The sequence below is a fragment of the Pungitius pungitius genome, chromosome 12 (assembly GCF_949316345.1).
Source record: "Pungitius pungitius chromosome 12, fPunPun2.1, whole genome shotgun sequence".
Classification (NCBI taxonomy): domain Eukaryota; kingdom Metazoa; phylum Chordata; class Actinopteri; order Perciformes; family Gasterosteidae; genus Pungitius; species Pungitius pungitius.
In genome coordinates, this window is record NC_084911.1 from 16489295 (window position 1) to 16511744 (window position 22450).

Genomic DNA, 22450 nt, shown 5'->3' on the forward strand with positions numbered 1-22450 from the left:
TTCTCAAAACAATGCTCAAATATTACAATACCAAAAGTGGTCCTGCAAATGAACCGCCACAGCTTTTGCAAATAAGCATTATTTCTGTGAAATTACATAGAGATTGGATTTTGAGGTTTTCCTTCGGCATTATAATGTTCCAGCAGTCTTTTCCTTATTATCATATAAAGTTTGGACGCCCAACGTGGGGCTCGAACCCACGACCCTGAGATTAAGAGTCTCATGCTCTACCGACTGAGCTAGCCGGGCACTGAAGGGTGTTGCCATAGTAGACGGGCGCAACCTATTCTGGCCGTGACCCCCATTTCCATGTGCCGTTAGATTATTGGTTTACCTGTGTTAGCACCTAAGGTTAGAAAAAGTTCTCAAAACAATGCTCAAATATTACAATACCAAAAGTGGTCCTGCAAATGAACCGCCACAGCTTTTGCAAATAAGCATTATTTCTGTGAAATTACATAGAGATTGGATTTTGAGGTTTTCCTTCGGCATTATAATGTTCCAGCAGTCTTTTCCTTATTATCATATAAAGTTTGGACGCCCAACGTGGGGCTCGAACCCACGACCCTGAGATTAAGAGTCTCATGCTCTACCGACTGAGCTAGCCGGGCACTGAAGGGTGTTGCCATAGTAGACGGGCGCAACCTATTCTGGCCGTGACCCCCATTTCCATGTGCCGTTAGATTATTGGTTTACCTGTGTTAGCACCTAAGGTTAGAAAAAGTTCTCAAAACAATGCTCAAATATTACAATACCAAAAGTGGTCCTCCACCGCCACAGCTTTTGCAAATAAGCATTATTTCTGTGAAATTACATAGAGATTGGATTTTGAGGTTTTCCTTCGGCATTATAATGTTCCATTAGTCTTTTACTTATTATCATATAAAGTTTGGACGCCCAACGTGGGGCTCGAACACACGACCCTGAGATTAAGAGTCTCATGCTCTACCGACTGAGCTAGCCGGGCACTGAAGGGTGTTGCCATAGTAGACGGGCGCAACCTATTCTTGCGGGGACCCTTATTTACATGTGCTGTGAAGGTATTGGTTTACCTGTGTTAGCAGCTAGGGTTACAAAAAGTTCTCAAAACAATGCTCAAATATTACAATACCAAAAGTGGTCCTGCAAATGAACCGCCACAGCTTTTGCAAATAAGCATTATTTCTGTGAAATTACATAGAGATTGGATTTTGAGGTTTTCCTTCGGCATTATAATGTTCCAGCAGTCTTTTCCTTATTATCATATAAAGTTTGGACGCCCAACGTGGGGCTCGAACCCACGACCCTGAGATTAAGAGTCTCATGCTCTACCGACTGAGCTAGCCGGGCACTGAAGGGTGTTGCCATAGTAGACGGGCGCAACCTATTCTGGCCGTGACCCCCATTTCCATGTGCCGTTAGATTATTGGTTTACCTGTGTTAGCACCTAAGGTTAGAAAAAGTTCTCAAAACAATGCTCAAATATTACAATACCAAAAGTGGTCCTCCACCGCCACAGCTTTTGCAAATAAGCATTATTTCTGTGAAATTACATAGAGATTGGATTTTGAGGTTTTCCTTCGGCATTATAATGTTCCATTAGTCTTTTACTTATTATCATATAAAGTTTGGACGCCCAACGTGGGGCTCGAACCCACGACCCTGAGATTAAGAGTCTCATGCTCTACCGACTGAGCTAGCCGGGCACTGAAGGGTGTTGCCATAGTAGACGGGCGCAACCTATTCTTGCGGGGACCCTTATTTACATGTGCTGTGAAGGTATTGGTTTACCTGTGTTAGCAGCTAGGGTTACAAAAAGTTCTCAAAACAATGCTCAAATATTACAATACCAAAAGTGGTCCTGCAAATGAACCGCCACAGCTTTTGCAAATAAGCATTATTTCTGTGAAATTACATAGAGATTGGATTTTGAGGTTTTCCTTCGGCATTATAATGTTCCAGCAGTCTTTTCCTTATTATCATATAAAGTTTGGACGCCCAACGTGGGGCTCGAACCCACGACCCTGAGATTAAGAGTCTCATGCTCTACCGACTGAGCTAGCCGGGCACTGAAGGGTGTTGCCATAGTAGACGGGCGCAACCTATTCTGGCCGTGACCCCCATTTCCATGTGCCGTTAGATTATTGGTTTACCTGTGTTAGCACCTAAGGTTAGAAAAAGTTCTCAAAACAATGCTCAAATATTACAATACCAAAAGTGGTCCTCCACCGCCACAGCTTTTGCAAATAAGCATTATTTCTGTGAAATTACATAGAGATTGGATTTTGAGGTTTTCCTTCGGCATTATAATGTTCCATTAGTCTTTTACTTATTATCATATAAAGTTTGGACGCCCAACGTGGGGCTCGAACCCACGACACTGAGATTAAGAGTCTCATGCTCTACCGACTGAGCTAGCCGGGCACTGAAGGGTGTTGCCATAGTAGACGGGCGCAACCTATTCTGGCCGTGACCCCCATTTCCATGTGCCGTTAGATTATTGGTTTACCTGTGTTAGCACCTAAGGTTAGAAAAAGTTCTCAAAACAATGCTCAAATATTACAATACCAAAAGTGGTCCTCCACCGCCACAGCTTTTGCAAATAGGCATTATTTCTGTGAAATTACATAGAGATTGGATTTTGAGGTTTTCCTTCGGCATTATAATGTTCCATTAGTCTTTTACTTATTATCATATAAAGTTTGGACGCCCAACGTGGGGCTCGAACCCACGACCCTGAGATTAAGAGTCTCATGCTCTACCGACTGAGCTAGCCGGGCACTGAAGGGTGTTGCCATAGTAGACGGGCGCAACCTATTCTTGCGGGGACCCTTATTTACATGTGCTGTGAAGGTATTGGTTTACCTGTGTTAGCAGCTAGGGTTACAAAAAGTTCTCAAAACAATGCTCAAATATTACAATACCAAAAGTGGTCCTGCAAATGAACCGCCACAGCTTTTGCAAATAAGCATTATTTCTGTGAAATTACATAGAGATTGGATTTTGAGGTTTTCCTTCGGCATTATAATGTTCCAGCAGTCTTTTCCTTATTATCATATAAAGTTTGGACGCCCAACGTGGGGCTCGAACCCACGACCCTGAGATTAAGAGTCTCATGCTCTACCGACTGAGCTAGCCGGGCACTGAAGGGTGTTGCCATAGTAGACGGGCGCAACCTATTCTGGCCGTGACCCCCATTTCCATGTGCCGTTAGATTATTGGTTTACCTGTGTTAGCACCTAAGGTTAGAAAAAGTTCTCAAAACAATGCTCAAATATTACAATACCAAAAGTGGTCCTCCACCGCCACAGCTTTTGCAAATAAGCATTATTTCTGTGAAATTACATAGAGATTGGATTTTGAGGTTTTCCTTCGGCATTATAATGTTCCATTAGTCTTTTACTTATTATCATATAAAGTTTGGACGCCCAACGTGGGGCTCGAACCCACGACCCTGAGATTAAGAGTCTCATGCTCTACCGACTGAGCTAGCCGGGCACTGAAGGGTGTTGCCATAGTAGACGGGCGCAACCTATTCTTGCGGGGACCCTTATTTACATGTGCTGTGAAGGTATTGGTTTACCTGTGTTAGCAGCTAGGGTTACAAAAAGTTCTCAAAACAATGCTCAAATATTACAATACCAAAAGTGGTCCTGCAAATGAACCGCCACAGCTTTTGCAAATAAGCATTATTTCTGTGAAATTACATAGAGATTGGATTTTGAGGTTTTCCTTCGGCATTATAATGTTCCAGCAGTCTTTTCCTTATTATCATATAAAGTTTGGACGCCCAACGTGGGGCTCGAACCCACGACCCTGAGATTAAGAGTCTCATGCTCTACCGACTGAGCTAGCCGGGCACTGAAGGGTATTGCCATAGTAGACGGGCGCAACCTATTCTGGCCGTGACCCTTATTTACATGTGCTGTGAAGGTATTTGTTTAACTGTGTTAGCACCTAAGGTTAGAAAAAGTTCTCAAAACAATGCTCAAATATTACAATACCAAAAGTGGTCCTGCAAATAAGCATTATTTCTGTGAAATTACATAGAGATTGGATTTTGAGGTTTTCCTTCGGCAATATAATGTTCCAGCAGTCTTTTCCTTATTATCATATAAAGTTTGGACGCCCAACGTGGGGCTCGAACCCACGACCCTGAGATTAAGAGTCTCATGCTCTACCGACTGAGCTAGCCGGGCACTGAAGGGTGTTGCCATAGTAGACGGGCGCAACCTATTCTGGCCGTGACCCCCATTTCCATGTGCCGTTAGGTTATTGGTTTACCTGTGTTAGCACCTAAGGTTAGAAAAAGTTCTCAAAACAATGCTCAAATATTACAATACCAAAAGTGGTCCTCCACCGCAACAGCTTTTGCAAAAATGCATTATTTCTGTGAAATTACATAGAGATTGGATTTTGAGGTTTTCCTTCGGCATTATAATGTTCCATTAGTCTTTTACTTATTATCATATAAAGTTTGGACGCCCAACGTGGGGCTCGAACCCACGACCCTGAGATTAAGAGTCTCATGCTCTACCGACTGAGCTAGCCGGGCACTGAAGGGTGTTGCCATAGTAGACGGGCGCAACCTATTCTGGCCGTGACCCTTATTTACATGTGCTGTGAACGTATTTGTTTACCTGTGTTAGCACCTAAGGTTAGAAAAAGTTCTCAAAACAATGCTCAAATATTACAATACCAAAAGTGGTCCTGCAAATGAACCGCCACAGCTTTTGCAAATAAGCATTATTTCTGTGAAATTACATAGAGAATGGATTTTTGAGGTTTTCCTTCGGCATTATAATGTTCCATCAGTCTTTTCCTTATTGTCATATAAAGTTTGGACGCCCAACGTGGGGCTCGAACCCACGACCCTGAGATTAAGAGTCTCATGCTCTACCGACTGAGCTAGCCGGGCACTGAAGGGTGTTGCCATAGTAGACGGGCGCAACCTATTCTTGCGGGGACCCACATTTCCATGTGCCGTGAGGTTATTGGTTTAACTGTGTTAGCACCTAAGGTTAGAAAAAGTTCTCAAAACAATGCTCAAATATTACAATACCAAAAGTGGTCCTCCACCGCCACAGCTTTTGCAAATAAGCATTATTTCTGTGAAATTACATAGAGATTGGATTTTGAGGTTTTCCTTCGGCATTATAATGTTCCAGCAGTCTTTTCCTTATTATCATATAAAGTTTGGACGCCCAACGTGGGGCTCGAACCCACGACCCTGAGATTAAGAGTCTCATGCTCTACCGACTGAGCTAGCCGGGCACTGAAGGGTGTTGCCATAGTAGACGGGCGCAACCTATTCTTGCGGGGACCCTTATTTACATGTGCTGTGAAGGTATTGGTTTACCTGTGTTAGCAGCTAGGGTTACAAAAAGTTCTCAAAACAATGCTCAAATATTACAATACCAAAAGTGGTCCTGCAAATGAACCGCCACAGCTTTTGCAAATAAGCATTATTTCTGTGAAATTACATAGAGATTGGATTTTGAGGTTTTCCTTCGGCATTATAATGTTCCAGCAGTCTTTTCCTTATTATCATATAAAGTTTGGACGCCCAACGTGGGGCTCGAACCCACGACCCTGAGATTAAGAGTCTCATGCTCTACCGACTGAGCTAGCCGGGCACTGAAGGGTGTTGCCATAGTAGACGGGCGCAACCTATTCTGGCCGTGACCCCCATTTCCATGTGCCGTTAGATTATTGGTTTACCTGTGTTAGCACCTAAGGTTAGAAAAAGTTCTCAAAACAATGCTCAAATATTACAATACCAAAAGTGGTCCTCCACCGCCACAGCTTTTGCAAATAAGCATTATTTCTGTGAAATTACATAGAGATTGGATTTTGAGGTTTTCCTTCGGCATTATAATGTTCCATTAGTCTTTTACTTATTATCATATAAAGTTTGGACGCCCAACGTGGGGCTCGAACCCACGACCCTGAGATTAAGAGTCTCATGCTCTACCGACTGAGCTAGCCGGGCACTGAAGGGTGTTGCCATAGTAGACGGGCGCAACCTATTCTTGCGGGGACCCTTATTTACATGTGCTGTGAAGGTATTGGTTTACCTGTGTTAGCAGCTAGGGTTACAAAAAGTTCTCAAAACAATGCTCAAATATTACAATACCAAAAGTGGTCCTGCAAATGAACCGCCACAGCTTTTGCAAATAAGCATTATTTCTGTGAAATTACATAGAGATTGGATTTTGAGGTTTTCCTTCGGCATTATAATGTTCCAGCAGTCTTTTCCTTATTATCATATAAAGTTTGGACGCCCAACGTGGGGCTCGAACCCACGACCCTGAGATTAAGAGTCTCATGCTCTACCGACTGAGCTAGCCGGGCACTGAAGGGTGTTGCCATAGTAGACGGGCGCAACCTATTCTGGCCGTGACCCCCATTTCCATGTGCCGTTAGGTTATTGGTTTACCTGTGTTAGCACCTAAGGTTAGAAAAAGTTCTCAAAACAATGCTCAAATATTACAATACCAAAAGTGGTCCTCCACCGCCAGAGCTTTTGCAAAAATGCATTATTTCTGTGAAATTACATAGAGATTGGATTTTGAGGTTTTCCTTCGGCATTATAATGTTCCATTAGTCTTTTACTTATTATCATATAAAGTTTGGACGCCCAACGTGGGGCTCGAACCCACGACCCTGAGATTAAGAGTCTCATGCTCTACCGACTGAGCTAGCCGGGCACTGAAGGGTGTTGCCATAGTAGACGGGCGCAACCTATTCTTGCGGGGACCCTTATTTACATGTGCTGTGAAGGTATTGGTTTACCTGTGTTAGCAGCTAGGGTTACAAAAAGTTCTCAAAACAATGCTCAAATATTACAATACCAAAAGTGGTCCTGCAAATGAACCGCCACAGCTTTTGCAAATAAGCATTATTTCTGTGAAATTACATAGAGATTGGATTTTGAGGTTTTCCTTCGGCATTATAATGTTCCAGCAGTCTTTTCCTTATTATCATATAAAGTTTGGACGCCCAACGTGGGGCTCGAACCCACGACCCTGAGATTAAGAGTCTCATGCTCTACCGACTGAGCTAGCCGGGCACTGAAGGGTGTTGCCATAGTAGACGGGCGCAACCTATTCTGGCCGTGACCCCCATTTCCATGTGCCGTTAGGTTATTGGTTTACCTGTGTTAGCACCTAAGGTTAGAAAAAGTTCTCAAAACAATGCTCAAATATTACAATACCAAAAGTGGTCCTCCACCGCCACAGCTTTTGCAAATAAGCATTATTTCTGTGAAATTACATAGAGATTGGATTTTGAGGTTTTCCTTCGGCATTATAATGTTCCATTAGTCTTTTACTTATTATCATATAAAGTTTGGACGCCCAACGTGGGGCTCGAACCCACGACCCTGAGATTAAGAGTCTCATGCTCTACCGACTGAGCTAGCCGGGCACTGAAGGGTGTTGCCATAGTAGACGGGCGCAACCTATTCTGGCCGTGACCCTTATTTACATGTGCTGTGAACGTATTTGTTTACCTGTGTTAGCACCTAAGGTTAGAAAAAGTTCTCAAAACAATGCTCAAATATTACAATACCAAAAGTGGTCCTGCAAATGAACCGCCACAGCTTTTGCAAATAAGCATTATTTCTGTGAAATTACATAGAGAATGGATTTTTGAGGTTTTCCTTCGGCATTATAATGTTCCATCAGTCTTTTCCTTATTGTCATATAAAGTTTGGACGCCCAACGTGGGGCTCGAACCCACGACCCTGAGATTAAGAGTCTCATGCTCTACCGACTGAGCTAGCCGGGCACTGAAGGGTGTTGCCATAGTAGACGGGCGCAACCTATTCTTGCGGGGACCCACATTTCCATGTGCCGTGAGGTTATTGGTTTAACTGTGTTAGCACCTAAGGTTAGAAAAAGTTCTCAAAACAATGCTCAAATATTACAATACCAAAAGTGGTCCTCCACCGCCACAGCTTTTGCAAATAAGCATTATTTCTGTGAAATTACATAGAGATTGGATTTTGAGGTTTTCCTTCGGCATTATAATGTTCCATTAGTCTTTTACTTATTATCATATAAAGTTTGGACGCCCAACGTGGGGCTCGAACCCACGACCCTGAGATTAAGAGTCTCATGCTCTACCGACTGAGCTAGCCGGGCACTGAAGGGTGTTGCCATAGTAGACGGGCGCAACCTATTCTTGCGGGGACCCTTATTTTCATGTGCAAATAAGCATTATTTCTGTGAAATTACATAGAGATTGGATTTTGAGGTTTTCCTTCGGCATTATAATGTTCCATTAGTCTTTTACTTATTATCATATAAAGTTTGGACGCCCAACGTGGGGCTCGAACCCACGACCTTGAGATTAAGAGTCTCATGCTCTACCGACTGAGCTAGCCGGGCACTGAAGGGTGTTGCCATAGTAGACGGGCGCAACCTATTCTGGCCGTGACCCTTATTTACATGTGCTGTGAACGTATTTGTTTACCTGTGTTAGCACCTAAGGTTAGAAAAAGTTCTCAAAACAATGCTCAAATATTACAATACCAAAAGTGGTCCTGCAAATGAACCGCCACAGCTTTTGCAAATAAGCATTATTTCTGTGAAATTACATAGAGAATGGATTTTTGAGGTTTTCCTTCGGCATTATAATGTTCCATCAGTCTTTTCCTTATTGTCATATAAAGTTTGGACGCCCAACGTGGGGCTCGAACCCACGACCCTGAGATTAAGAGTCTCATGCTCTACCGACTGAGCTAGCCGGGCACTGAAGGGTGTTGCCATAGTAGACGGGCGCAACCTATTCTTGCGGGGACCCACATTTCCATGTGCCGTGAGGTTATTGGTTTAACTGTGTTAGCACCTAAGGTTAGAAAAAGTTCTCAAAACAATGCTCAAATATTACAATACCAAAAGTGGTCCTCCACCGCCACAGCTTTTGCAAATAAGCATTATTTCTGTGAAATTACATAGAGATTGGATTTTGAGGTTTTCCTTCGGCATTATAATGTTCCATTAGTCTTTTACTTATTATCATATAAAGTTTGGACGCCCAACGTGGGGCTCGAACCCACGACCCTGAGATTAAGAGTCTCATGCTCTACCGACTGAGCTAGCCGGGCACTGAAGGGTGTTGCCATAGTAGACGGGCGCAACCTATTCTTGCGGGGACCCTTATTTACATGTGCTGTGAAGGTATTGGTTTACCTGTGTTAGCAGCTAGGGTTACAAAAAGTTCTCAAAACAATGCTCAAATATTACAATACCAAAAGTGGTCCTGCAAATGAACCGCCACAGCTTTTGCAAATAAGCATTATTTCTGTGAAATTACATAGAGATTAGATTTTGAGGTTTTCCTTCGGCATTATAATGTTCCAGCAGTCTTTTCCTTATTATCATATAAAGTTTGGACGCCCAACGTGGGGCTCGAACCCACGACCCTGAGATTAAGAGTCTCATGCTCTACCGACTGAGCTAGCCGGGCACTGAAGGGTGTTGCCATAGTAGACGGGCGCAACCTATTCTGGCCGTGACCCCCATTTCCATGTGCCGTTAGATTATTGGTTTACCTGTGTTAGCACCTAAGGTTAGAAAAAGTTCTCAAAACAATGCTCAAATATTACAATACCAAAAGTGGTCCTCCACCGCCACAGCTTTTGCAAATAAGCATTATTTCTGTGAAATTACATAGAGATTGGATTTTGAGGTTTTCCTTCGGCATTATAATGTTCCATTAGTCTTTTACTTATTATCATATAAAGTTTGGACGCCCAACGTGGGGCTCGAACCCACGACCCTGAGATTAAGAGTCTCATGCTCTACCGACTGAGCTAGCCGGGCACTGAAGGGTGTTGCCATAGTAGACGGGCGCAACCTATTCTTGCGGGGACCCTTATTTACATGTGCTGTGAAGGTATTGGTTTACCTGTGTTAGCAGCTAGGGTTACAAAAAGTTCTCAAAACAATGCTCAAATATTACAATACCAAAAGTGGTCCTGCAAATGAACCGCCACAGCTTTTGCAAATAAGCATTATTTCTGTGAAATTACATAGAGATTGGATTTTGAGGTTTTCCTTCGGCATTATAATGTTCCAGCAGTCTTTTCCTTATTATCATATAAAGTTTGGACGCCCAACGTGGGGCTCGAACCCACGACCCTGAGATTAAGAGTCTCATGCTCTACCGACTGAGCTAGCCGGGCACTGAAGGGTGTTGCCATAGTAGACGGGCGCAACCTATTCTGGCCGTGACCCCCATTTCCATGTGCCGTTAGATTATTGGTTTACCTGTGTTAGCACCTAAGGTTAGAAAAAGTTCTCAAAACAATGCTCAAATATTACAATACCAAAAGTGGTCCTCCACCGCCACAGCTTTTGCAAATAAGCATTATTTCTGTGAAATTACATAGAGATTGGATTTTGAGGTTTTCCTTCGGCATTATAATGTTCCATTAGTCTTTTACTTATTATCATATAAAGTTTGGACGCCCAACGTGGGGCTCGAACCCACGACCCTGAGATTAAGAGTCTCATGCTCTACCGACTGAGCTAGCCGGGCACTGAAGGGTGTTGCCATAGTAGACGGGCGCAACCTATTCTTGCGGGGACCCTTATTTACATGTGCTGTGAAGGTATTGGTTTACCTGTGTTAGCAGCTAGGGTTACAAAAAGTTCTCAAAACAATGCTCAAATATTACAATACCAAAAGTGGTCCTGCAAATGAACCGCCACAGCTTTTGCAAATAAGCATTATTTCTGTGAAATTACATAGAGATTGGATTTTGAGGTTTTCCTTCGGCATTATAATGTTCCAGCAGTCTTTTCCTTATTATCATATAAAGTTTGGACGCCCAACGTGGGGCTCGAACCCACGACCCTGAGATTAAGAGTCTCATGCTCTACCGACTGAGCTAGCCGGGCACTGAAGGGTGTTGCCATAGTAGACGGGCGCAACCTATTCTGGCCGTGACCCCCATTTCCATGTGCCGTTAGATTATTGGTTTACCTGTGTTAGCACCTAAGGTTAGAAAAAGTTCTCAAAACAATGCTCAAATATTACAATACCAAAAGTGGTCCTCCACCGCCACAGCTTTTGCAAATAAGCATTATTTCTGTGAAATTACATAGAGATTGGATTTTGAGGTTTTCCTTCGGCATTATAATGTTCCATTAGTCTTTTACTTATTATCATATAAAGTTTGGACGCCCAACGTGGGGCTCGAACCCACGACCCTGAGATTAAGAGTCTCATGCTCTACCGACTGAGCTAGCCGGGCACTGAAGGGTGTTGCCATAGTAGACGGGCGCAACCTATTCTTGCGGGGACCCTTATTTACATGTGCTGTGAAGGTATTGGTTTACCTGTGTTAGCAGCTAGGGTTACAAAAAGTTCTCAAAACAATGCTCAAATATTACAATACCAAAAGTGGTCCTGCAAATGAACCGCCACAGCTTTTGCAAATAAGCATTATTTCTGTGAAATTACATAGAGATTGGATTTTGAGGTTTTCCTTCGGCATTATAATGTTCCAGCAGTCTTTTCCTTATTATCATATAAAGTTTGGACGCCCAACGTGGGGCTCGAACCCACGACCCTGAGATTAAGAGTCTCATGCTCTACCGACTGAGCTAGCCGGGCACTGAAGGGTGTTGCCATAGTAGACGGGCGCAACCTATTCTGGCCGTGACCCCCATTTCCATGTGCCGTTAGGTTATTGGTTTACCTGTGTTAGCACCTAAGGTTAGAAAAAGTTCTCAAAACAATGCTCAAATATTACAATACCAAAAGTGGTCCTCCACCGCCACAGCTTTTGCAAATAAGCATTATTTCTGTGAAATTACATAGAGATTGGATTTTGAGGTTTTCCTTCGGCATTATAATGTTCCATTAGTCTTTTACTTATTATCATATAAAGTTTGGACGCCCAACGTGGGGCTCGAACCCACGACCCTGAGATTAAGAGTCTCATGCTCTACCGACTGAGCTAGCCGGGCACTGAAGGGTGTTGCCATAGTAGACGGGCGCAACCTATTCTGGCCGTGACCCCCATTTCCATGTGCCGTTAGATTATTGGTTTACCTGTGTTAGCACCTAAGGTTAGAAAAAGTTCTCAAAACAATGCTCAAATATTACAATACCAAAAGTGGTCCTCCACCGCCACAGCTTTTGCAAATAAGCATTATTTCTGTGAAATTACATAAAGAATGGATTTTTGAGGTTTTCCTTCGGCATTATAATGTTCCATCAGTCTTTTCCTTATTGTCATATAAAGTTTGGACGCCCAACGTGGGGCTCGAACCCACGACCCTGAGATTAAGAGTCTCATGCTCTACCGACTGAGCTAGCCGGGCACTGAAGGGTGTTGCCATAGTAGACGGGCGCAACCTATTCTTGCGGGGACCCACATTTCCATGTGCCGTGAGGTTATTGGTTTAACTGTGTTAGCACCTAAGGTTAGAAAAAGTTCTCAAAACAATGCTCAAATATTACAATACCAAAAGTGGTCCTCCACCGCCACAGCTTTTGCAAATAAGCATTATTTCTGTGAAATTACATAGAGATTGGATTTTGAGGTTTTCCTTCGGCATTATAATGTTCCATTAGTCTTTTACTTATTATCATATAAAGTTTGGACGCCCAACGTGGGGCTCGAACCCACGACCCTGAGATTAAGAGTCTCATGCTCTACCGACTGAGCTAGCCGGGCACTGAAGGGTGTTGCCATAGTAGACGGGCGCAACCTATTCTTGCGGGGACCCTTATTTACATGTGCTGTGAAGGTATTGGTTTACCTGTGTTAGCAGCTAGGGTTACAAAAAGTTCTCAAAACAATGCTCAAATATTACAATACCAAAAGTGGTCCTGCAAATGAACCGCCACAGCTTTTGCAAATAAGCATTATTTCTGTGAAATTACATAGAGATTGGATTTTGAGGTTTTCCTTCGGCATTATAATGTTCCAGCAGTCTTTTCCTTATTATCATATAAAGTTTGGACGCCCAACGTGGGGCTCGAACCCACGACCCTGAGATTAAGAGTCTCATGCTCTACCGACTGAGCTAGCCGGGCACTGAAGGGTGTTGCCATAGTAGACGGGCGCAACCTATTCTGGCCGTGACCCCCATTTCCATGTGCCGTTAGATTATTGGTTTACCTGTGTTAGCACCTAAGGTTAGAAAAAGTTCTCAAAACAATGCTCAAATATTACAATACCAAAAGTGGTCCTCCACCGCCACAGCTTTTGCAAATAAGCATTATTTCTGTGAAATTACATAGAGATTGGATTTTGAGGTTTTCCTTCGGCATTATAATGTTCCATTAGTCTTTTACTTATTATCATATAAAGTTTGGACGCCCAACGTGGGGCTCGAACCCACGACCCTGAGATTAAGAGTCTCATGCTCTACCGACTGAGCTAGCCGGGCACTGAAGGGTGTTGCCATAGTAGACGGGCGCAACCTATTCTGGCCGTGACCCCCATTTCCATGTGCCGTTAGATTATTGGTTTACCTGTGTTAGCACCTAAGGTTAGAAAAAGTTCTCAAAACAATGCTCAAATATTACAATACCAAAAGTGGTCCTCCACCGCCACAGCTTTTGCAAATAAGCATTATTTCTGTGAAATTACATAGAGATTGGATTTTGAGGTTTTCCTTCGGCATTATAATGTTCCATTAGTCTTTTACTTATTATCATATAAAGTTTGGACGCCCAACGTGGGGCTCGAACCCACGACCCTGAGATTAAGAGTCTCATGCTCTACCGACTGAGCTAGCCGGGCACTGAAGGGTGTTGCCATAGTAGACGGGCGCAACCTATTCTTGCAGGGACCCTTATTTACATGTGCTGTGAAGGTATTGGTTTACCTGTGTTAGCAGCTAGGGTTACAAAAAGTTCTCAAAACAATGCTCAAATATTACAATACCAAAAGTGGTCCTGCAAATGAACCGCCACAGCTTTTGCAAATAAGCATTATTTCTGTGAAATTACATAGAGATTGGATTTTGAGGTTTTCCTTCGGCATTATAATGTTCCAGCAGTCTTTTCCTTATTATCATATAAAGTTTGGACGCCCAACGTGGGGCTCGAACCCACGACCCTGAGATTAAGAGTCTCATGCTCTACCGACTGAGCTAGCCGGGCACTGAAGGGTGTTGCCATAGTAGACGGGCGCAACCTATTCTGGCCGTGACCCCCATTTCCATGTGCCGTTAGGTTATTGGTTTACCTGTGTTAGCACCTAAGGTTAAAAAAAGTTCTCTAAACAATGCTCAAATATTACAATACCAAAAGTGGTCCTCCACCGCCACAGCTTTTGCAAATAAGCATTATTTCTGTGAAATTACATAGAGATTGGATTTTGAGGTTTTCCTTCGGCATTATAATGTTCCATTAGTCTTTTACTTATTATCATATAAAGTTTGGACGCCCAACGTGGGGCTCGAACCCACGACCCTGAGATTAAGAGTCTCATGCTCTACCGACTGAGCTAGCCGGGCACTGAAGGGTGTTGCCATAGTAGACGGGCGCAACCTATTCTGGCCGTGACCCCCATTTCCATGTGCCGTTAGATTATTGGTTTACCTGTGTTAGCACCTAAGGTTAGAAAAAGTTCTCAAAACAATGCTCAAATATTACAATACCAAAAGTGGTCCTCCACCGCCACAGCTTTTGCAAATAAGCATTATTTCTGTGAAATTACATAGAGATTGGATTTTGAGGTTTTCCTTCGGCATTATAATGTTCCATTAGTCTTTTACTTATTATCATATAAAGTTTGGACGCCCAACGTGGGGCTCGAACCCACGACCCTGAGATTAAGAGTCTCATGCTCTACCGACTGAGCTAGCCGGGCACTGAAGGGTGTTGCCATAGTAGACGGGCGCAACCTATTCTTGCGGGGACCCTTATTTACATGTGCTGTGAAGGTATTGGTTTACCTGTGTTAGCAGCTAGGGTTACAAAAAGTTCTCAAAACAATGCTCAAATATTACAATACCAAAAGTGGTCCTGCAAATGAACCGCCACAGCTTTTGCAAATAAGCATTATTTCTGTGAAATTACATAGAGATTGGATTTTGAGGTTTTCCTTCGGCATTATAATGTTCCAGCAGTCTTTTCCTTATTATCATATAAAGTTTGGACGCCCAACGTGGGGCTCGAACCCACGACCCTGAGATTAAGAGTCTCATGCTCTACCGACTGAGCTAGCCGGGCACTGAAGGGTGTTGCCATAGTAGACGGGCGCAACCTATTCTGGCCGTGACCCTTATTTACATGTGCTGTGAACGTATTTGTTTACCTGTGTTAGCACCTAAGGTTAGAAAAAGTTCTCAAAACAATGCTCAAATATTACAATACCAAAAGTGGTCCTGCAAATGAACCGCCACAGCTTTTGCAAATAAGCATTATTTCTGTGAAATTACATAGAGAATGGATTTTTGAGGTTTTCCTTCGGCATTATAATGTTCCATCAGTCTTTTCCTTATTGTCATATAAAGTTTGGACGCCCAACGTGGGGCTCGAACCCACGACCCTGAGATTAAGAGTCTCATGCTCTACCGACTGAGCTAGCCGGGCACTGAAGGGTGTTGCCATAGTAGACGGGCGCAACCTATTCTTGCGGGGACCCACATTTCCATGTGCCGTGAGGTTATTGGTTTAACTGTGTTAGCACCTAAGGTTAGAAAAAGTTCTCAAAACAATGCTCAAATATTACAATACCAAAAGTGGTCCTCCACCGCCACAGCTTTTGCAAATAAGCATTATTTCTGTGAAATTACATAGAGATTGGATTTTGAGGTTTTCCTTCGGCATTATAATGTTCCATTAGTCTTTTACTTATTATCATATAAAGTTTGGACGCCCAACGTGGGGCTCGAACCCACGACCCTGAGATTAAGAGTCTCATGCTCTACCGACTGAGCTAGCCGGGCACTGAAGGGTGTTGCCATAGTAGACGGGCGCAACCTATTCTTGCGGGGACCCTTATTTACATGTGCTGTGAAGGTATTGGTTTACCTGTGTTAGCAGCTAGGGTTACAAAAAGTTCTCAAAACAATGCTCAAATATTACAATACCAAAAGTGGTCCTGCAAATGAACCGCCACAGCTTTTGCAAATAAGCATTATTTCTGTGAAATTACATAGAGATTGGATTTTGAGGTTTTCCTTCGGCATTATAATGTTCCATTAGTCTTTTACTTATTATCATATAAAGTTTGGACGCCCAACGTGGGGCTCGAACACACGACCCTGAGATTAAGAGTCTCATGCTCTACCGACTGAGCTAGCCGGGCACTGAAGGGTGTTGCCATAGTAGACGGGCGCAACCTATTCTTGCGGGGACCCACATTTCCATGTGCCGTGATGTTATTGGTTTAACTGTGTTAGCACCTAAGGTTAGAAAAAGTTCTCAAAACAATGCTCAAATATTACAATACCAAAAGTGGTCCTCCACCGCCACAGCTTTTGCAAATAAGCATTATTTCTGTGAAATTACATAGAGATTGGATTTTGAGGTTTTCCTTCGGCATTATAATGTTCCATTAGTCTTTTACTTATTATCATATAAAGTTTGGACGCCCAACGTGGGGCTCGAACCCACGACCCTGAGATTAAGAGTCTCATGCTCTACCGACTGAGCTAGCCGGGCACTGAAGGGTGTTGCCATAGTAGACGGGCGCAACCTATTCTTGCGGGGACCCTTATTTACATGTGCTGTGAAGGTATTGGTTTACCTGTGTTAGCAGCTAGGGTTACAAAAAGTTCTCAAAACAATGCTCAAATATTACAATACCAAAAGTGGTCCTGCAAATGAACCGCCACAGCTTTTGCAAATAAGCATTATTTCTGTGAAATTACATAGAGATTGGATTTTGAGGTTTTCCTTCGGCATTATAATGTTCCAGCAGTCTTTTCCTTATTATCATATAAAGTTTGGACGCCCAACGTGGGGCTCGAACCCACGACCCTGAGATTAAGAGTCTCATGCTCTACCGACTGAGCTAGCCGGGCACTGAAGGGTGTTGCCATAGTAGACGGGCGCAACCTATTCTGGCCGTGACCCCCATTTCCATGTGCCGTTAGATTATTGGTTTACCTGTGTTAGCACCTAAGGTTAGAAAAAGTTCTCAAAACAATGCTCAAATATTACAATACCAAAAGTGGTCCTCCACCGCCACAGCTTTTGCAAATAAGCATTATTTCTGTGAAATTACATAGAGATTGGATTTTGAGGTTTTCCTTCGGCATTATAATGTTCCATTAGTCTTTTACTTATTATCATATAAAGTTTGGACGCCCAACGTGGGGCTCGAACCCACGACCCTGAGATTAAGAGTCTCATGCTCTACCGACTGAGCTAGCCGGGCACTGAAGGGTGTTGCCATAGTAGACGGGCGCAACCTATTCTTGCGGGGACCCTTATTTACATGTGCTGTGAAGGTATTGGTTTACCTGTGTTAGCAGCTAGGGTTACAAAAAGTTCTCAAAACAATGCTCAAATATTACAATACCAAAAGTGGTCCTGCAAATGAACCGCCACAGCTTTTGCAAATAAGCATTATTTCTGTGAAATTACATAGAGATTGGATTTTGAGGTTTTCCTTCGGCATTATAATGTTCCAGCAGTCTTTTCCTTATTATCATATAAAGTTTGGACGCCCAACGTGGGGCTCGAACCCACGACCCTGAGATTAAGAGTCTCATGCTCTACCGACTGAGCTAGCCGGGCACTGAAGGGTGTTGCCATAGTAGACGGGCGCAACCTATTCTGGCCGTGACCCCCATTTCCATGTGCCGTTAGGTTATTGGTTTACCTGTGTTAGCACCTAAGGTTAGAAAAAGTTCTCAAAACAATGCTCAAATATTACAATACCAAAAGTGGTCCTCCACCGCCAGAGCTTTTGCAAAAATGCATTATTTCTGTGAAATTACATAGAGATTGGATTTTGAGGTTTTCCTTCGGCATTATAATGTTCCATTAGTCTTTTACTTATTATCATATAAAGTTTGGACGCCCAACGTGGGGCTCGAACCCACGACCCTGAGATTAAGAGTCTCATGCTCTACCGACTGAGCTAGCCGGGCACTGAAGGGTGTTGCCATAGTAGACGGGCGCAACCTATTCTTGCGGGGACCCTTATTTACATGTGCTGTGAAGGTATTGGTTTACCTGTGTTAGCAGCTAGGGTTACAAAAAGTTCTCAAAACAATGCTCAAATATTACAATACCAAAAGTGGTCCTGCAAATGAACCGCCACAGCTTTTGCAAATAAGCATTATTTCTGTGAAATTACATAGAGATTGGATTTTGAGGTTTTCCTTCGGCATTATAATGTTCCAGCAGTCTTTTCCTTATTATCATATAAAGTTTGGACGCCCAACGTGGGGCTCGAACCCACGACCCTGAGATTAAGAGTCTCATGCTCTACCGACTGAGCTAGCCGGGCACTGAAGGGTGTTGCCATAGTAGACGGGCGCAACCTATTCTGGCCGTGACCCCCATTTCCATGTGCCGTTAGGTTATTGGTTTACCTGTGTTAGCACCTAAGGTTAGAAAAAGTTCTCAAAACAATGCTCAAATATTACAATACCAAAAGTGGTCCTGCAAATGAACCGCCACAGCTTTTGCAAATAAGCATTATTTCTGTGAAATTACATAGAGATTGGATTTTGAGGTTTTCCTTCGGCATTATAATGTTCCATTAGTCTTTTACTTATTATCATATAAAGTTTGGACGCCCAACGTGGGGCTCGAACACACGACCCTGAGATTAAGAGTCTCATGCTCTACCGACTGAGCTAGCCGGGCACTGAAGGGTGTTGCCATAGTAGACGGGCGCAACCTATTCTGGCCGTGACCCCCATTTCCATGTGCCGTTAGATTATTGGTTTACCTGTGTTAGCACCTAAGGTTAGAAAAAGTTCTCAAAACAATGCTCAAATATTACAATACCAAAAGTGGTCCTCCACCGCCACAGCTTTTGCAAATAAGCATTATTTCTGTGAAATTACATAGAGATTGGATTTTGAGGTTTTCCTTCGGCATTATAATGTTCCATTAGTCTTTTACTTATTATCATATAAAGTTTGGACGCCCAACGTGGGGCTCGAACCCACGACCCTGAGATTAAGAGTCTCATGCTCTACCGACTGAGCTAGCCGGGCACTGAAGGGTGTTGCCATAGTAGACGGGCGCAACCTATTCTTGCGGGGACCCTTATTTACATGTGCTGTGAAGGTATTGGTTTACCTGTGTTAGCAGCTAGGGTTACAAAAAGTTCTCAAAACAATGCTCAAATATTACAATACCAAAAAGTGGTCCTCCACCGCCACAGCTTTTGCAAATAAGCATTATTTCTGTGAAATTACATAGAGATTGGATTTTGAGGTTTTCCTTCGGCATTATAATGTTCCATTAGTCTTTTACTTATTATCATATAAAGTTTGGACGCCCAACGTGGGGCTCGAACCCACGACCCTGAGATTAAGAGTCTCATGCTCTACCGACTGAGCTAGCCGGGCACTGAAGGGTGTTGCCATAGTAGACGGGCGCAACCTATTCTGGCCGTGACCCCCATTTCCATGTGCCGTTAGATTATTGGTTTACCTGTGTTAGCACCTAAGGTTAGAAAAAGTTCTCAAAACAATGCTCAAATATTACAATACCAAAAGTGGTCCTCCACCGCCACAGCTTTTGCAAATAAGCATTATTTCTGTGAAATTACATAAAGAATGGATTTTTGAGGTTTTCCTTCGGCATTATAATGTTCCATCAGTCTTTTCCTTATTGTCATATAAAGTTTGGACGCCCAACGTGGGGCTCGAACCCACGACCCTGAGATTAAGAGTCTCATGCTCTACCGACTGAGCTAGCCGGGCACTGAAGGGTGTTGCCATAGTAGACGGGCGCAACCTATTCTTGCGGGGACCCACATTTCCATGTGCCGTGAGGTTATTGGTTTAACTGTGTTAGCACCTAAGGTTAGAAAAAGTTCTCAAAACAATGCTCAAATATTACAATACCAAAAGTGGTCCTCCACCGCCACAGCTTTTGCAAATAAGCATTATTTCTGTGAAATTACATAGAGATTGGATTTTGAGGTTTTCCTTCGGCATTATAATGTTCCAGCAGTCTTTTCCTTATTATCATATAAAGTTTGGACGCCCAACGTGGGGCTCGAACCCACGACCCTGAGATTAAGAGTCTCATGCTCTACCGACTGAGCTAGCCGGGCACTGAAGGGTGTTGCCATAGTAGACGGGCGCAACCTATTCTGGCCGTGACCCCCATTTCCATGTGCCGTTAGATTATTGGTTTACCTGTGTTAGCACCTAAGGTTAGAAAAAGTTCTCAAAACAATGCTCAAATATTACAATACCAAAAGTGGTCCTCCACCGCCACAGCTTTTGCAAATAAGCATTATTTCTGTGAAATTACATAGAGATTGGATTTTGAGGTTTTCCTTCGGCATTATAATGTTCCATTAGTCTTTTACTTATTATCATATAAAGTTTGGACGCCCAACGTGGGGCTCGAACCCACGACCCTGAGATTAAGAGTCTCATGCTCTACCGACTGAGCTAGCCGGGCACTGAAGGGTGTTGCCATAGTAGACGGGCGCAACCTATTCTGGCCGTGACCCCCATTTCCATGTGCCGTTAGATTATTGGTTTACCTGTGTTAGCACCTAAGGTTAGAAAAAGTTCTCAAAACAATGCTCAAATATTACAATACCAAAAGTGGTCCTCCACCGCCACAGCTTTTGCAAATAAGCATTATTTCTGTGAAATTACATAGAGATTGGATTTTGAGGTTTTCCTTCGGCATTATAATGTTCCATTAGTCTTTTACTTATTATCATATAAAGTTTGGACGCCCAACGTGGGGCTCGAACCCACGACCCTGAGATTAAGAGTCTCATGCTCTACCGACTGAGCTAGCCGGGCACTGAAGGGTGTTGCCATAGTAGACGGGCGCAACCTATTCTTGCGGGGACCCTTATTTACATGTGCTGTGAAGGTATTGGTTTACCTGTGTTAGCAGCTAGGGTTACAAAAAGTTCTCAAAACAATGCTCAAATATTACAATACCAAAAGTGGTCCTGCAAATGAACCGCCACAGCTTTTGCAAATAAGCATTATTTCTGTGAAATTACATAGAGATTGGATTTTGAGGTTTTCCTTCGGCATTATAATGTTCCAGCAGTCTTTTCCTTATTATCATATAAAGTTTGGACGCCCAACGTGGGGCTCGAACCCACGACCCTGAGATTAAGAGTCTCATGCTCTACCGACTGAGCTAGCCGGGCACTGAAGGGTGTTGCCATAGTAGACGGGCGCAACCTATTCTGGCCGTGACCCCCATTTCCATGTGCCGTTAGGTTATTGGTTTACCTGTGTTAGCACCTAAGGTTAAAAAAAGTTCTCTAAACAATGCTCAAATATTACAATACCAAAAGTGGTCCTCCACCGCCACAGCTTTTGCAAATAAGCATTATTTCTGTGAAATTACATAGAGATTGGATTTTGAGGTTTTCCTTCGGCATTATAATGTTCCATTAGTCTTTTACTTATTATCATATAAAGTTTGGACGCCCAACGTGGGGCTCGAACCCACGACCCTGAGATTAAGAGTCTCATGCTCTACCGACTGAGCTAGCCGGGCACTGAAGGGTGTTGCCATAGTAGACGGGCGCAACCTATTCTGGCCGTGACCCCCATTTCCATGTGCCGTTAGATTATTGGTTTACCTGTGTTAGCACCTAAGGTTAGAAAAAGTTCTCAAAACAATGCTCAAATATTACAATACCAAAAGTGGTCCTCCACCGCCACAGCTTTTGCAAATAAGCATTATTTCTGTGAAATTACATAGAGATTGGATTTTGAGGTTTTCCTTCGGCATTATAATGTTCCATTAGTCTTTTACTTATTATCATATAAAGTTTGGACGCCCAACGTGGGGCTCGAACCCACGACCCTGAGATTAAGAGTCTCATGCTCTACCGACTGAGCTAGCCGGGCACTGAAGGGTGTTGCCATAGTAGACGGGCGCAACCTATTCTTGCGGGGACCCTTATTTACATGTGCTGTGAAGGTATTGGTTTACCTGTGTTAGCAGCTAGGGTTACAAAAAGTTCTCAAAACAATGCTCAAATATTACAATACCAAAAGTGGTCCTGCAAATGAACCGCCACAGCTTTTGCAAATAAGCATTATTTCTGTGAAATTACATAGAGATTGGATTTTGAGGTTTTCCTTCGGCATTATAATGTTCCAGCAGTCTTTTCCTTATTATCATATAAAGTTTGGACGCCCAACGTGGGGCTCGAACCCACGACCCTGAGATTAAGAGTCTCATGCTCTACCGACTGAGCTAGCCGGGCACTGAAGGGTGTTGCCATAGTAGACGGGCGCAACCTATTCTGGCCGTGACCCTTATTTACATGTGCTGTGAACGTATTTGTTTACCTGTGTTA

General features: G+C 43.3%; 1 protein-coding gene and 59 non-coding genes across 60 annotated transcripts in view; all 60 read right to left on the bottom strand.

The window, feature by feature from the left end:
- The window catches only part of slc16a3a (solute carrier family 16 member 3a), a 242377-nt gene that overhangs the window by 117141 nt on the left and 102786 nt on the right, over window positions 1-22450 (bottom strand). The window lies entirely within an intron of this gene.
- trnak-cuu (transfer RNA lysine (anticodon CUU)) lies at window positions 177-249 on the bottom strand. Its single transcript has one exon. It is a non-coding gene; the product is annotated as a tRNA-Lys (tRNA).
- On the bottom strand, window positions 539-611 carry trnak-cuu (transfer RNA lysine (anticodon CUU)). Its single transcript has one exon. It is a non-coding gene; the product is annotated as a tRNA-Lys (tRNA).
- On the bottom strand, window positions 1257-1329 carry trnak-cuu (transfer RNA lysine (anticodon CUU)). The gene has a single exon. It is a non-coding gene; the product is annotated as a tRNA-Lys (tRNA).
- Window positions 1613-1685, bottom strand: trnak-cuu (transfer RNA lysine (anticodon CUU)). Its single transcript has one exon. It is a non-coding gene; the product is annotated as a tRNA-Lys (tRNA).
- trnak-cuu (transfer RNA lysine (anticodon CUU)) lies at window positions 1975-2047 on the bottom strand. Its single transcript has one exon. It is a non-coding gene; the product is annotated as a tRNA-Lys (tRNA).
- trnak-cuu (transfer RNA lysine (anticodon CUU)) lies at window positions 2687-2759 on the bottom strand. Its single transcript has one exon. It is a non-coding gene; the product is annotated as a tRNA-Lys (tRNA).
- Window positions 3049-3121, bottom strand: trnak-cuu (transfer RNA lysine (anticodon CUU)). Its single transcript has one exon. It is a non-coding gene; the product is annotated as a tRNA-Lys (tRNA).
- On the bottom strand, window positions 3405-3477 carry trnak-cuu (transfer RNA lysine (anticodon CUU)). Its single transcript has one exon. It is a non-coding gene; the product is annotated as a tRNA-Lys (tRNA).
- On the bottom strand, window positions 3767-3839 carry trnak-cuu (transfer RNA lysine (anticodon CUU)). The gene has a single exon. It is a non-coding gene; the product is annotated as a tRNA-Lys (tRNA).
- trnak-cuu (transfer RNA lysine (anticodon CUU)) lies at window positions 4106-4178 on the bottom strand. The gene has a single exon. It is a non-coding gene; the product is annotated as a tRNA-Lys (tRNA).
- trnak-cuu (transfer RNA lysine (anticodon CUU)) lies at window positions 4462-4534 on the bottom strand. Its single transcript has one exon. It is a non-coding gene; the product is annotated as a tRNA-Lys (tRNA).
- Window positions 4825-4897, bottom strand: trnak-cuu (transfer RNA lysine (anticodon CUU)). The gene has a single exon. It is a non-coding gene; the product is annotated as a tRNA-Lys (tRNA).
- On the bottom strand, window positions 5181-5253 carry trnak-cuu (transfer RNA lysine (anticodon CUU)). The gene has a single exon. It is a non-coding gene; the product is annotated as a tRNA-Lys (tRNA).
- On the bottom strand, window positions 5543-5615 carry trnak-cuu (transfer RNA lysine (anticodon CUU)). Its single transcript has one exon. It is a non-coding gene; the product is annotated as a tRNA-Lys (tRNA).
- trnak-cuu (transfer RNA lysine (anticodon CUU)) lies at window positions 5899-5971 on the bottom strand. Its single transcript has one exon. It is a non-coding gene; the product is annotated as a tRNA-Lys (tRNA).
- On the bottom strand, window positions 6261-6333 carry trnak-cuu (transfer RNA lysine (anticodon CUU)). The gene has a single exon. It is a non-coding gene; the product is annotated as a tRNA-Lys (tRNA).
- trnak-cuu (transfer RNA lysine (anticodon CUU)) lies at window positions 6617-6689 on the bottom strand. Its single transcript has one exon. It is a non-coding gene; the product is annotated as a tRNA-Lys (tRNA).
- trnak-cuu (transfer RNA lysine (anticodon CUU)) lies at window positions 6979-7051 on the bottom strand. The gene has a single exon. It is a non-coding gene; the product is annotated as a tRNA-Lys (tRNA).
- Window positions 7335-7407, bottom strand: trnak-cuu (transfer RNA lysine (anticodon CUU)). Its single transcript has one exon. It is a non-coding gene; the product is annotated as a tRNA-Lys (tRNA).
- Window positions 7698-7770, bottom strand: trnak-cuu (transfer RNA lysine (anticodon CUU)). Its single transcript has one exon. It is a non-coding gene; the product is annotated as a tRNA-Lys (tRNA).
- trnak-cuu (transfer RNA lysine (anticodon CUU)) lies at window positions 8054-8126 on the bottom strand. Its single transcript has one exon. It is a non-coding gene; the product is annotated as a tRNA-Lys (tRNA).
- trnak-cuu (transfer RNA lysine (anticodon CUU)) lies at window positions 8300-8372 on the bottom strand. The gene has a single exon. It is a non-coding gene; the product is annotated as a tRNA-Lys (tRNA).
- Window positions 8663-8735, bottom strand: trnak-cuu (transfer RNA lysine (anticodon CUU)). Its single transcript has one exon. It is a non-coding gene; the product is annotated as a tRNA-Lys (tRNA).
- trnak-cuu (transfer RNA lysine (anticodon CUU)) lies at window positions 9019-9091 on the bottom strand. Its single transcript has one exon. It is a non-coding gene; the product is annotated as a tRNA-Lys (tRNA).
- Window positions 9381-9453, bottom strand: trnak-cuu (transfer RNA lysine (anticodon CUU)). Its single transcript has one exon. It is a non-coding gene; the product is annotated as a tRNA-Lys (tRNA).
- trnak-cuu (transfer RNA lysine (anticodon CUU)) lies at window positions 9737-9809 on the bottom strand. The gene has a single exon. It is a non-coding gene; the product is annotated as a tRNA-Lys (tRNA).
- On the bottom strand, window positions 10099-10171 carry trnak-cuu (transfer RNA lysine (anticodon CUU)). The gene has a single exon. It is a non-coding gene; the product is annotated as a tRNA-Lys (tRNA).
- Window positions 10455-10527, bottom strand: trnak-cuu (transfer RNA lysine (anticodon CUU)). Its single transcript has one exon. It is a non-coding gene; the product is annotated as a tRNA-Lys (tRNA).
- trnak-cuu (transfer RNA lysine (anticodon CUU)) lies at window positions 10817-10889 on the bottom strand. The gene has a single exon. It is a non-coding gene; the product is annotated as a tRNA-Lys (tRNA).
- trnak-cuu (transfer RNA lysine (anticodon CUU)) lies at window positions 11173-11245 on the bottom strand. Its single transcript has one exon. It is a non-coding gene; the product is annotated as a tRNA-Lys (tRNA).
- Window positions 11535-11607, bottom strand: trnak-cuu (transfer RNA lysine (anticodon CUU)). The gene has a single exon. It is a non-coding gene; the product is annotated as a tRNA-Lys (tRNA).
- On the bottom strand, window positions 11891-11963 carry trnak-cuu (transfer RNA lysine (anticodon CUU)). Its single transcript has one exon. It is a non-coding gene; the product is annotated as a tRNA-Lys (tRNA).
- On the bottom strand, window positions 12248-12320 carry trnak-cuu (transfer RNA lysine (anticodon CUU)). Its single transcript has one exon. It is a non-coding gene; the product is annotated as a tRNA-Lys (tRNA).
- On the bottom strand, window positions 12604-12676 carry trnak-cuu (transfer RNA lysine (anticodon CUU)). The gene has a single exon. It is a non-coding gene; the product is annotated as a tRNA-Lys (tRNA).
- trnak-cuu (transfer RNA lysine (anticodon CUU)) lies at window positions 12966-13038 on the bottom strand. The gene has a single exon. It is a non-coding gene; the product is annotated as a tRNA-Lys (tRNA).
- On the bottom strand, window positions 13322-13394 carry trnak-cuu (transfer RNA lysine (anticodon CUU)). The gene has a single exon. It is a non-coding gene; the product is annotated as a tRNA-Lys (tRNA).
- On the bottom strand, window positions 13678-13750 carry trnak-cuu (transfer RNA lysine (anticodon CUU)). The gene has a single exon. It is a non-coding gene; the product is annotated as a tRNA-Lys (tRNA).
- trnak-cuu (transfer RNA lysine (anticodon CUU)) lies at window positions 14040-14112 on the bottom strand. The gene has a single exon. It is a non-coding gene; the product is annotated as a tRNA-Lys (tRNA).
- On the bottom strand, window positions 14396-14468 carry trnak-cuu (transfer RNA lysine (anticodon CUU)). Its single transcript has one exon. It is a non-coding gene; the product is annotated as a tRNA-Lys (tRNA).
- Window positions 14752-14824, bottom strand: trnak-cuu (transfer RNA lysine (anticodon CUU)). The gene has a single exon. It is a non-coding gene; the product is annotated as a tRNA-Lys (tRNA).
- trnak-cuu (transfer RNA lysine (anticodon CUU)) lies at window positions 15114-15186 on the bottom strand. The gene has a single exon. It is a non-coding gene; the product is annotated as a tRNA-Lys (tRNA).
- On the bottom strand, window positions 15477-15549 carry trnak-cuu (transfer RNA lysine (anticodon CUU)). Its single transcript has one exon. It is a non-coding gene; the product is annotated as a tRNA-Lys (tRNA).
- On the bottom strand, window positions 15833-15905 carry trnak-cuu (transfer RNA lysine (anticodon CUU)). The gene has a single exon. It is a non-coding gene; the product is annotated as a tRNA-Lys (tRNA).
- trnak-cuu (transfer RNA lysine (anticodon CUU)) lies at window positions 16551-16623 on the bottom strand. The gene has a single exon. It is a non-coding gene; the product is annotated as a tRNA-Lys (tRNA).
- Window positions 16913-16985, bottom strand: trnak-cuu (transfer RNA lysine (anticodon CUU)). Its single transcript has one exon. It is a non-coding gene; the product is annotated as a tRNA-Lys (tRNA).
- trnak-cuu (transfer RNA lysine (anticodon CUU)) lies at window positions 17269-17341 on the bottom strand. Its single transcript has one exon. It is a non-coding gene; the product is annotated as a tRNA-Lys (tRNA).
- On the bottom strand, window positions 17631-17703 carry trnak-cuu (transfer RNA lysine (anticodon CUU)). The gene has a single exon. It is a non-coding gene; the product is annotated as a tRNA-Lys (tRNA).
- On the bottom strand, window positions 17987-18059 carry trnak-cuu (transfer RNA lysine (anticodon CUU)). Its single transcript has one exon. It is a non-coding gene; the product is annotated as a tRNA-Lys (tRNA).
- trnak-cuu (transfer RNA lysine (anticodon CUU)) lies at window positions 18349-18421 on the bottom strand. The gene has a single exon. It is a non-coding gene; the product is annotated as a tRNA-Lys (tRNA).
- trnak-cuu (transfer RNA lysine (anticodon CUU)) lies at window positions 19067-19139 on the bottom strand. The gene has a single exon. It is a non-coding gene; the product is annotated as a tRNA-Lys (tRNA).
- On the bottom strand, window positions 19424-19496 carry trnak-cuu (transfer RNA lysine (anticodon CUU)). The gene has a single exon. It is a non-coding gene; the product is annotated as a tRNA-Lys (tRNA).
- trnak-cuu (transfer RNA lysine (anticodon CUU)) lies at window positions 19781-19853 on the bottom strand. Its single transcript has one exon. It is a non-coding gene; the product is annotated as a tRNA-Lys (tRNA).
- On the bottom strand, window positions 20137-20209 carry trnak-cuu (transfer RNA lysine (anticodon CUU)). The gene has a single exon. It is a non-coding gene; the product is annotated as a tRNA-Lys (tRNA).
- On the bottom strand, window positions 20493-20565 carry trnak-cuu (transfer RNA lysine (anticodon CUU)). Its single transcript has one exon. It is a non-coding gene; the product is annotated as a tRNA-Lys (tRNA).
- On the bottom strand, window positions 20849-20921 carry trnak-cuu (transfer RNA lysine (anticodon CUU)). The gene has a single exon. It is a non-coding gene; the product is annotated as a tRNA-Lys (tRNA).
- Window positions 21211-21283, bottom strand: trnak-cuu (transfer RNA lysine (anticodon CUU)). Its single transcript has one exon. It is a non-coding gene; the product is annotated as a tRNA-Lys (tRNA).
- On the bottom strand, window positions 21567-21639 carry trnak-cuu (transfer RNA lysine (anticodon CUU)). Its single transcript has one exon. It is a non-coding gene; the product is annotated as a tRNA-Lys (tRNA).
- trnak-cuu (transfer RNA lysine (anticodon CUU)) lies at window positions 21923-21995 on the bottom strand. Its single transcript has one exon. It is a non-coding gene; the product is annotated as a tRNA-Lys (tRNA).
- On the bottom strand, window positions 22285-22357 carry trnak-cuu (transfer RNA lysine (anticodon CUU)). Its single transcript has one exon. It is a non-coding gene; the product is annotated as a tRNA-Lys (tRNA).